The sequence below is a fragment of the Sciurus vulgaris genome, assembly GCF_902686455.1.
Source record: "Sciurus vulgaris genome assembly, contig: HiC_scaffold_593_arrow_ctg1, whole genome shotgun sequence".
Taxonomy (NCBI): Eukaryota; Metazoa; Chordata; class Mammalia; order Rodentia; family Sciuridae; genus Sciurus; species Sciurus vulgaris.
This window is the reverse complement of record NW_027632429.1, coordinates 527,248-538,459: the sequence shown is the minus strand read 5'-3', so window position 1 is coordinate 538,459 and position 11,212 is coordinate 527,248. Positions and strand designations below refer to the sequence as shown.

General features: G+C 34.7%; 1 pseudogene across 1 annotated transcript; it reads left to right on the top strand.

The window, feature by feature from the left end:
- Nucleotides 1-3,482: 3,482 nt before the first annotated feature.
- LOC306652603 (flavin-containing monooxygenase 5-like) lies at nucleotides 3,483-10,671 on the top strand (annotated as a pseudogene). The gene is made up of 5 exons: nucleotides 3,483-3,711; nucleotides 4,986-5,125; nucleotides 6,320-6,521; nucleotides 9,412-9,759; nucleotides 10,526-10,671. The product of its transcript is annotated as a flavin-containing monooxygenase 5-like (transcript).
- The last annotated feature ends 541 nt before the right edge of the window (nucleotides 10,672-11,212 follow it).

Below are 11,212 nucleotides of genomic sequence, written 5' to 3'. Positions count from 1 at the left end.
TTCTTAACACAGGCATACCTATATGGTTCATTATTATAATTCTAAAACCAAGAATGATGCCTGGCATATATTTCCTATCCAATATGTTTATGTTTAATAAGTGGATTTTTGAGAAGGAAGCTATCCTGAGTGACTGCTAAGAATGTTTATGGAGATATAGACCCTCCTTTTCATGTTTTTCAGTTATATACCTGTGGGTTCTGAGGTATTATAAACATTCTTTAATGGACTGAACATATTTTACATGTTGTTGGTGGTTACCTTGAGAACTTTTTCCTGAGATGTACTTCTCTATCAGTCCCATGATCATATATGGAGTCTAGTTGTCCTTCCATCCCCCAAAACTTTTTTATAATTTGTTAGAGGTTTCATATGTAGAATTGATCTAAGCACTGTGAAATTCTGCCTCCACTGGTAGGTGTCCAATAAGAAAACTGTGAATTCAGGGTTTCTATTTTCTCATTTTTTTTTTTTTTTTTGTGACAGTTTCCTGGGATTCAGCATATTCTTATTTTCTTCTCTGGTAGTACCACTTGTACTTTCCTATCATGATTCCTCTTTCATTTTTCTATCTGCCAAACAAGTGTTTTATCAGACACCACCATTTCTATTTTCTGATCATGTTCCACCTACCAAACTGGTATTGTCTCTTCCTTGTACAGCTGAAAACTTTCTAATAATAATTATATGAGCTCTGAAGACATTAATTTCAATCAATTCTTGTTCTCTTCATTAACATTAAGTAAGATTGATGGTAGAAAGTAGGTTGCGATATGATATATATCAGTTTACTTTGATGTTACCTTATGAATGAAATTACTTGAGAAGTTAATAATTTCTTTCAAAATGCTAAGGATTTAATAAGTACTCAATGCTATATTGATATTGATATTTTTTGAATCAAACTGCAGATCTAAAAATCATTAAAGCATGCTAAACTGTGCTTTTCAAACTTTAATGTACACATGAATTACTGGAGATTCTCATGAATTAATTTGGAGTATAACAAAATTTTCCATTTCTGATAAGCCGTAAGTGATATTTATGCTGATGATCAGATAACTATTTCACATAGTAAATTTTTAAAGCATAGCAGATAGACAAATAGATGCCATGTGGGCACAGTAAAATATAAAATGTTACTGTACTGTTTAATCAGAAAATTAAATAATATATACCCTTTAATGAAATTTAAAAAAAAAAAACATAAATTTCATAGCTCCTCCTTTCTCAAAAAGATGGCAAAAAAGAGAATAAGGCAACAAATGGATTGAAAAACACTTAAAAGGATATAGTTGTCCACTTTTCTACATATTTAAGAATTAATCACTGGGAGAACATTAACAAAAAATGATGTCAGCCCATTCATGAGATTCTGGTTGTGTTGATCTGGAGTCCCAATAAAGCACTCTGCTAGGTAATATAGGAAACATGAACAGCTAAAATGTTAATTATGGCAGAGATATAGTCATAACCACAACTTAAATGAATACTTTGATTGAAATAGGTAAAATAAATAAGAAAAGACTTGAAAGGAGACTCCTGAAAACCTTATTAGCAGTCAAAAAGAAATAATTATGGGGCAGACAAATGAGTATGGTCAATTCTGGATTCCTAGACTAAATAATTCTTTAATAAGAATTGGGAGGAAAATAAACCTGAATGTGGACAAATGCAACACTCTGTTTTGTGGATATTTAATGTTTTGTAATACCCACTATCCTAATATTTATTCATTTCTGTAATACAAAGGAAGGAGAGGGTCCAAATTGGTTAAGGTGATTTTCTATAATCAAAAAGAATTTAAATGTAATAGATTTTAAAACCTGTGGTTTGTGACATTTCAGTGACAGTATAATAGGCTGGATTCATGTTGCATTATTTTATTGGATTACCACCTTAAACCCATGAAGTAATTAATTGGAAATTTTGAGGGAGCAAAAAGTTTGTTGAAGAAAGGAAGACACTGAATTAGGGATTAATGTCATCTGAATCAGTGCTTCTCAGTTTTCATGTGCATCTGAATCATTTGAGGATTTTGTTATGTTAGTTCTGATTCAGTAAGTTTAGGGAGGGGCCTAAAATTCTGCATTTCTAACAATGTCCCTAGTGATCCCCTTTGTGCTGGTCCACAGACCATACTTTGGGAAGCAAGGATCTAGATCAGTGGTTCTCAAATTTCAGTTATTTTTTCTTAAGCATTTAACTTGTTTTCTTTTTATTTTATGAATAATGCTGACAGTAACATCCTTTAACAATAATCTTTGTTTGGAAGTCTGAATATTTCTTTATAAGGCTAGGTAAATTTCAAGGATTTTTATATACATTGCAAAATTACTCAGAAAATATTGTACTAACTTATACTCTCCCTAGTATGTTTTGATCTAACCCATTTTTATTCATTTAAATGACTGTTACCCAGCAATAGTAACAATGGGGTAAATAACAACTTATACTGGAAAGAGACTTCGTACATTTTCTTGAGAGCAATGTCAATATATATGAAAATTCTTGAGACTTATTCACTCAGCTGGGAAGTTCTCACTTGGAATTTCTTGTGATTGCCATCTCATGAGTGCTAAGACTGAATTTAATGTAAATATTTGCTCACATGTTTAGAAATTTAGGTGGGATAGGTAGAATTTCTGAGGGCTATTTGAATATTTCTCTATTTTAGATAATTTCTTCCATGTGCCTAGGTTGGGCTTCCTAACAGTATTGTGGTCTCAATGTAGTTGGAGATTTATAGTAAAGATTTAGAATATCCCCAAAAAGCCCAGGTGTTCAAGTCTTGGTATCCAATGCAGCATTTTCCAGAGGTGGGTCTTTTGGAAAGTGATTCATTCATTATAGTTCTGACATCAATGAATTAATTTATTGACAGCTGAATGGATTATTAGGCAGTGGTAGAAACTGAAGGCAGGTAGGACATGGTTAAAAAGCAGACAATGGGTTCAGGGGGGTTACCCTTGGGGACTCTATCTTGTCCTGGGCCTCTTCCCTCAACCCCTGATTTCTGGCTACCATGAGCTGAGAAGATTTCCTATGCCATAACCTTCCACCATGATTTTCTGCCTTGCCTGAAGCCAAAAGCAGTGAAGCTGAAACCTCTGAATCCATGAGCCAAAAGAATTCTTTCTCATTGTCAGGTATTTGGGTCACAGCTACAAAAGCTAACTTCTTACATGGCTGCTGGGTTCCACCAAAGTGAGCCTTCTAAGACACCCTGGTGGAAGATGCAAGGCTACTTATTACTTAGTATTGAAAGTCATTCAGTGCCATTTCAACTGTATACTGTTTGTCAAAAGCAAGCCATAAAGATACTGAGATTCAAGGGGAAGGAACTACACAGAGGCACAAGTACTGGGAGATGTGTGGAGGTGATTTGTGTGTGTCATTTGTTTGAATTGTCATTTATTTCAGGACATTTTTCAACTGTTCACTGGCTATTTGTAAATTATGAAATTAGTTCTCAAGTTGCCATGAATACTTCTAATTTACTGCAGGAAAATCCTGAAGAAGGGAGAGTCAGTATTTACAAATTGGTGATCATCAATACTTCTAAAGAGATGATGTGCTTCAGTGACTACACCATCCCAGATCATTGTCTTAACTTCATCCACAATTCCCAGGACCTTGAGTATTTCAGGATGTGTGCCAAAGACTTCAACCTTTTAAAGTATATCCAGTTCAAGGTAGGCAGTTTTGTGGGTGTCTTTGTGTTTGAAGTTCTTCATCAAGTAAATGAATAATGTGGCTTCATTTACCAGTGCTTATGTGTAAATATAAGCTTGATATGCTCAAGTACAAAGACTCCACTCTTTGTTCTCTCTCTAAAATACCCCTGGGAAAGTCTCTCATGTAGTTTGGCTACAGATACAGAAAGATACCTGCCACCAGTAGTTTCATTGTCTTCATTTTATACTCTGTTTATAATAAAGGAGATGAGGGGAATGAATAGGTATGGGAACTTTAAATATTTCTGGTTCCACTTTCCCATTATTGCTTTATTCTTTTATATTTTTTGAGGCACTCTTCAATATATTATTTTATGTGATCACCAAAACAACCTGGTGAAGTACTTAGTGACTGGGAAGTTATTGAGGAAGCAAAGAAGTTAAATCTGGTGGAAAGAGAACAACACTGAATTAGGAAACAAAACCCTGAATTCTGGCCCTTGTTCTTACCATTAATTAACTTGTGACCTGAAATGAGTTACTTTCTACTTACAGAAGCATTTACTGTAAAGCAGACTGCCATGTTACACCAACAACCCTCACATGTCTCATGTATATTGATTGCATCAGGAGGCCACATCAAGTGACTGGCCTAAATAATCTATGCTTATGTAAGTACTTCTGTGATGTTTTCACAATAATGAAACCAACTTAAAGCAAATTTTTGAGAATGTATGTATTTCTGACAAGTAGAACATGACTGCATTTAGTTTCACAGTGACTTTGGTCTTCTTAAGGATCAAAAAGAAAGACTGTGGAATTCTTACACAGCTTTAGTTCAGATGTGGAATTTTTCCATGATTGAGGAAATGAATATTGAGTTTCTAAGGGTTAAATGAAAGCTTGAATAATTTAGTTTCAGTTTGGGGCCTGAACTTTCTTTTTCTAAAAAATGTACTTTGTGTATATCCTAGAGTATACAGCAACATATATACTCTAATTGAAATAGGAGTATGTATCTAAGGGAATGCAAAGACAAAAGAGAATGGCAGTTTTCTGAGGCAGATTGGATTTGTGAGTCTGCAAGTACAAAATACAAACTACTTATGATAAAGGAATCACAACTTACTATTCTGGGGCTATGGAAGAAAAATAAGCAAATGTATTCAGAATGACAAGAATAGCTAAATAAAGGGAGATCATATGGAGAATATGTGCTTCAACTTTAAAATCTAAAAAAGAATGATTTTACATAAAATATCCATCATATAAACTATCATTCAAAAATTATTTTATATTCTCTTGCAGGAATTGAGAAGTTCAAAGGACAGTACATCCATAGTCGGGACTATAAGAACCCAGAGGCATTGGCTGGGAAAAGAGTCTTTATAATTGTTGGGAATTCTGGAGGAGATCTGGCTGTAGAGATTAGCTACACAGCCAAGCACGTTTGAGTCAATGCTTTACTTTGCTTCATTCTATCTTCAGTCTTACCAAGAAGGTAGACCCAAGAGAATATGGATGGCTGCACATTGCCCATCAGTACCAGTGGCAAATATGGGACTTGGTTTCATTGCCTCAATTGGCATCATAATTGATGCTAATGGAGGTGCATGATTACTGGTTAGAGTTCCACAATTCAGTTGTCTTTATACTAAGGAATAAGTTCACTGCTTCAGGATGCACTCAGAATCCCAGTTAGGGCTGGGGCTGTAGCTTGCTGGCAAAGTGCTGGCCTGGCATGTGTGAGGCACTGGGTTCCATCCTTAGCATCACAGAAAAAGAAACAAATAAAACAAAGGCATATTGTCCATCTACAATTACAAAAAAAATTTTAAAATATCCTAGTTAGCCTCTCCCTGGCTTTGATGAAGACCAGGTATTTGCTGGAAGAGCTTGTGTAAATGCAATATTGAGAGTGTGAATTGTTCATTGGCCAGAAGAAATGCCATGTTCTCATATAAAGGAAGGCACATTTTGGTAATTAAATTTTTACTTGACAGGATGGTGGGTGAGTTTCCTTTTTGCCACTCAAATGGAAAAAAAAAAAAATGAAGCAATCTAATCTTTCCAAAAATATGGATATCAGCACTTACCCATTGAGCCACTTCCCCAGCCCTTTTTATATTTTATTGAGAGAGAAGGTCTCACTGAGTTGATTAGGGCCTTGCTAAATTGCTGAAGCTGGCTTTGAACTCGTGATCCTCCAGCCTCAGCCTCTGGAGCCACTGAGATTATAGGCATGCACCACTGAGCCCAGCCTATTCCATGATTTTTAATGAGTCCTGTAGGTGGTAAGTGCTAGTGAAGTTCAGAGGATGGAGAGAGAATTCTCAGCCTGAAAGGTCAGTGATTTTCTCATAGAGGAAGCCAACTTGATCTGGATCTTAAAAATGAATGGGCTGAGGAGAATTTAAAAGAGGAGAACTTTTCAAGCACATTAAACAGAAACATAGTGGTGGATCACAGTGAGATATATTCTTGCACAGTTTTTGGGAAGGAAAATGGCATGAAAATTTTAAAAAGATTGTACAGTACTACATGCCACAATAGTGAGTTTGAACTTAATCTTGAATAAAGTGTGAGTGCTTTCAGATTGTGAGCCAGAATGATAAAAGTAAACAATATTTTCCATGCCTTAGGTATTCCTCAGCCCCAGGAGTGGGGCTTGGATCCTGAATCATGTAGGGGACCATGGATATCCTTTTGATGTGGTACACTTTTCTCAACTTAAAAATCTTATATCAAAGATATGTGGCCAAGCATTAACAAATACATTTTTGGAAAAAAGTATGAGTTAAAGATTTGATTATGAAATATTTGGCCTGAGGCCTAAACACAGGTATGTTCTCACAATGGGAATGGAGTTGATAATGGCTAAGATACAAGAACAAGGATTGTTCACACAGGCAAACAGAGCTATCTCTACCCATACATTAAGAAAATCCAGAGAATTTGAAATTCAATTTTCACCTAATCAATCACAGAAGAACAAAATCTGTTGGTCTAAAGATCTTGTCACTTATTCTCATTGGCATTAACCATTTTCTTTTTCTGTCAGGTATCAGTTCTTTTTATATCGTGCCCAACAACATCAAAAAGATAGTACAGGGCAGTGAATCATTCAGTCAGGCAACAAATATGGGGCACCTGTTGTGAACAAGGCATTATATTGGCATGAAATACAGAGAGAAAAGACATGATAATACAAATAATACCTTATCTTTTTTGAAGAGTTTTAAAGACAAGCACAGTGATGTGTTATATGTATTATCTCATTTAACCCTCGCAAATGGCCCTGGGGGTCTGTACCTTTTTTATGTCCATTTTACAGATTTAAAAAATTGAAAATAAGAGAAACTAAGTAATTTGCCCAAGGAAAACATGAATAACAAATGGAAGACTTCAGAATGGATCTTAAAAATATAAATGAGAAGACAGACAACAGGATATGACAAAGAAATGCATAGGATGCACAGTACAAAGAATGAGGATCTCATACACCCAGGAGGACCATTGTGAAATCATTTCTATATACTGACTTTAAATGATTTTTTTCTGTCTAATTTCTCATTTTTGAAAATGTTCAGATCTACAGAAAAGCAGTTCAATAATAAATACATTGACCATTCATATATCTTTTACCTAGATTCACCTATCAAATATGGCCATATTTACTTTTTCTGTTTTCCCTTTTAGAAGAGAGGAAGATCCAAAAAAATATGTAATATATATACATACTTAAGAACATTTTTTTAAAGTAAGTCAAAATCATTAATATATACCTAAGAAAAAGGGCACTCTCATATATACCATAATACAATTATCACATTTGGGAAATTTAACATTGATAAAATACATTATCTAAAGTGTTGGCATATTCAAATTTCCACAGATGTCCCAATAATATTCTTTTCTTTTTTCTTTGGGTACTAGGGATTGAACCCAGAGTCACTTTACCACTGAGTTACATTCCCAGCCCTTTGTATTTTTTTAGATAGGGTCTCACTAAGTTGCTTCGGGCCTTGCTAAATTGCCTCAGAAATTTGAAATTAATTAGTGAGATGATACTTAGATACTGTGTTTCCCAACAAATTTTTCATTTAGTTATTTAAGCATGAATATATTTTGTAGTTGCAAAACAAACTGAGGTGTTATGGAATAATAAGAGGTAGGTAAATTGTGTCAGCATGTAGCATTCTAATTATAATATCTTAGAATAGCAAAAGGCACATTATAGCCTGAGACCTGTACATAGTCTGATATATCTAGACTATATGGCAAAGGTAGAAGTATAGTTGAATATATCTCTAGGTCTTTCAGGTAAGAAACTTTTTTTATGCTCTGCTAAATAAAAAGTTTGGGGGTTGGAGATTTAGCTCAGTGGCAGAGCACTTGCCTAGAATTTAAGCAAGTGAGTGACATAATAGTAAATCTATAATAAAAGTATTGTAGAATGACCACAGCACCTGATCCAATAATATTCTTTATAGCTTTTTATTTTCTTTTCTAAATCAAGGATCCTAAAATAATGTTTACTTGCCTTTCTATTCTAAGGCAAATGGTATAGAAGGCAGATAGATGCCCTAAAGACAACTGTAATAGTTCAGGGGAGATATGGAGGAAACAAAACTATTCTGGGTAATCTTCCTTTTTAAGGGATAAAGAGCATAGGCTTGGTAAGCAGATATGAGATAGTTTTGTGACTTGGCCATCTATGTAAATGATGGTACTGCTAGTGAAAGGGAATAGGTTTAGAAAGAAAAATGAAATCATGAGGTTGGGATGCCAAAAAGAATCTTCCTAAAGGATAGAATCAAAGCAAATTAAATTCAACAAATCAAGGATAGTTGTAAACCATACAGTATTTCTGAGGCTAGGCCAGGAAGGTAATGGAATGAGGACTGTCAGAGTCTACTGACTTAAAATTCAGAAATTAAGACTGTTTTAAAACTGAATTAAGACTTTTTAAAAAAAGATCCAAGATACTGGAAACCCGGCTTACATATTTTATACCCTTATTCCATGCTGTCTCTAGAAAACACTAATTAACATGTCCAAAGTATCCCAAAAGAGTTTATAGAAAGCTATTTTAATAGAAATTCTAAAATACTAGGCTGTATAACATTGGTCAAGTCACTTCATTTCTCTTGACTTCAGTTTCCACATCTATACAACCTAGATAATGACACCTATCCTATCTCCTTCATAGAGTTCATGTGACTGTCAAGTTAATGCATGCAAATGTAATTTAAATTCTAAATTGCTATATGGATGTAATTTATTACACAGTTTGGGAAATGAAATTCTAAGTCTACCTCTTGGGCCTTTGGAACTAGAAATGGAACTGAACAGAATATTAGCGGACAAGTTCTGCTAGACTTAATGATATGTGGACAGACATTATTGGCTTATGACCTTATGATACCACAGACTGTTAGTATTACTTAAGAAACCACATATGCATTCCTCAAATAAGACTCTTCTTCCTTCACTTCTCCAGTACTTTCCTCTTTCGGTGACTTCTAGGGTTCAGCTTTTGCCCTGAAAAGTTGCTGTAAAGTAGAACTGGTATAAAGTAGAACTTTTCCAAATTTCATTGGTAGACTGAGTGGAAGCCATTGACATTGTTTAACCACCTCCACCAAAGCAAAAATTTACTTACATGATTTATTTCTCTCTTTCCCCTTCTTTCCCTCTCTCTTGGTCACTCTCATTTCTCTTCTTCATACAGCTCTGAGCCAGAATCCAACAGTAAATGATGATCTGCCAAATATATAATTTCTGGCTTGGTAACAGTGAAAGGAAATGTGAAGGAATTCACAAAGACAGCTGTCATATTTGAGGATGGCCCCAGAGAGGATGACATTGATGCTGTTATCTTTGCCACAGGCTGTAGGTTTGCCTTTTCTTTTCTTGAAGATTACATCAAAGTGGTCAAAAACAAGATATCCCCATAGAAAAAGGTCTTCTCCCAACCTAGAAAAGTTAATTCTTGCTATCATAGGCCTTACTCAACCCTTAGGAGCCATTATGTCCATTGCAGAGCTCCAAGGATGCTGGGCCACTCATGTATTTAAAGGTAAGTGACTGTATAAATTTACTACTTAAATACTTGATGATGTTTAATTGTGTTTATGTACTTGCTTTTAAATAGCAGCATGTATGACTGAAATCATGAGGGTTGCATAATATCTGGCATAAAGTTATTACTAGAACATTTACTTTTAAGTGACTCTAAAGTAGTAATTTATAACCATAAACATATATTAGAATCACCTGGGATATTTTCCAAACTTAGAGATACTTTCATCTCATTCCTGGTGATGATTATTCAGTACTTCTGGGTGGGACAGGCATAAGATTTTAGACAAAATTGTTCCCCAGATGATTCCACTCATCTAAATTTTGGACAACTGGCATGTATTTGTGAAGTAAAAGAATGCCATCTTTCATTATAGAGAATGTCAAATATAGAAATGGTGTGACTTGATTTCAGACAGCAAGATAACACCTGGTAGGAGACTAGTCCAGAATGTAGAATATTCAATTTTCAAATGCTCACACCCCCTTTACATCCTTCTTTCAGTTTTGGCTAGGAGTACTAGAAAAAATCTTTGAGGTTTGGGATAGTAGGCTCAATATGAGTCAGCAGAGGATAAGGCTTCTAAAAGGCATGATTAAATCTACCATCATCAAAAAATATTATGTCCCAGAACACATAATTGTTCTCTAAATTGATCAGACTACCACCTGAAAACATTAAAAAAGTGAAACTGGAATTCATTGAATAAGGAGAGAGACAAGAATGATTTAAGAAATGTGAAAACATATCATTTGAAATACAGATGAATTTGCTGGAGAAGTTGAGGCAAAAGAAGTTAAGATCTGGGGGACATCTGAGAGTTCCCTTCAAATATTAGAAGGAATAACCTACTTAGTAGGGCAAAGAGACAAACTAGAACCAATGAGTGAAATCTTGAGGGTTGCATAATATCAGCTTAACATTAAAAAATAAAAAAGACAAGACCTTTTCCTTTTTTGTCCATATAAATTGTTTTTTTCTTAATTTGTTGTTTTTAGATATACATGACAGTAAGGTGTATTTTGACATATTATACATACATGGAGTGCAACCTGTTCCAATTTGAATCCCATTCTTGTGGTTGAACATGATGTGGAGTTACACTGGTCTTGTATTCATATATAAGCATAGGAATGTTATGTCTAATTCATTCTACTGTATTTCCCATTCTCATCCCTCCTCCTTTCCTCTCATTCCCAGTGAACATCCATACTTTTCCTCCCTACCCTTTTCTGTTATGAGTTATCATCCACATATCAGAGAGTACTTTGGCCTTTTATTACTTGGAACTAGTTAATCTCTTTTTCTAATTTTTTTTTGGTGTAGATGGACATAATATCTTTATATTATTCATTTTTTATGCAGTGTTGAGGATTAAACACAGGACCTCACACATGCTAACCAAGCACTCAAACATTGAGCCATAACCCTACTCCTGATTTATTTCACT